This window comes from Acyrthosiphon pisum, chromosome A1 (genome assembly GCF_005508785.2).
Source record: "Acyrthosiphon pisum isolate AL4f chromosome A1, pea_aphid_22Mar2018_4r6ur, whole genome shotgun sequence".
NCBI classification, from domain to species: domain Eukaryota; kingdom Metazoa; phylum Arthropoda; class Insecta; order Hemiptera; family Aphididae; genus Acyrthosiphon; species Acyrthosiphon pisum.
Genome location: NC_042494.1, coordinates 93,623,223 through 93,623,969, shown reverse-complemented (window position 1 = coordinate 93,623,969; position 747 = coordinate 93,623,223).

The window sequence follows — 747 nt, the reverse complement described above, 5'->3', positions numbered from 1 at the left end:
ATATATTGTTACATATCAGTTGACAAATATTAAAAATACATAGTGCACAGTTTTTTTTTATAAGCATTTAAAGATCAAATTTTGACAAAATTTATCAAATTTTAATTTGAAAAATTATTTTGTAGTTAAAAATGTATAAAATGTTCAATTTTTGTATCTAAGAATTGAAAATTTAAAACAAGATTCCACGTAAGTAATTAATTCTGTTACCAAAAAATCTAAAAAATACATTTACGCAGTTTATTTTTATAGTCATTTTAAGTACAAATTTGGACGAAATTACATATTAAAAACCTAGGATAACTATTTTAGATATTTTGTTGTGATTGTATAATATTATTCGTGGGTACTTGAAACTTCTAAAGTATTCTATTATATATCTATGATAGTACCACGGTTTTTTGTTGATGTATAACGCGTTATAAGTACCTAATAGATATTATGATATGATTAATTTGGAATTTATTATAGGTACCTAATATAATATTATGTCTTATACCTAGACTAACATACCGTCTCCGCTCAGAATCGTTTTTCTTATACAATGATATTATATCATTGAATTCAAATTTAATACCATCCATTATACAGTGACCCACTTCTAACCTACTGTACAGCAGAGCGAAATCCACTTACCCACCTTTTTTTTTTATTTATTTATTTTTTTTATTTTATTTTTTTTTGGTCTGTGTACACGATAAGTAGTCGAAATAATGCTTCGATTTTCAACTTCAGTATCTTGTTCGA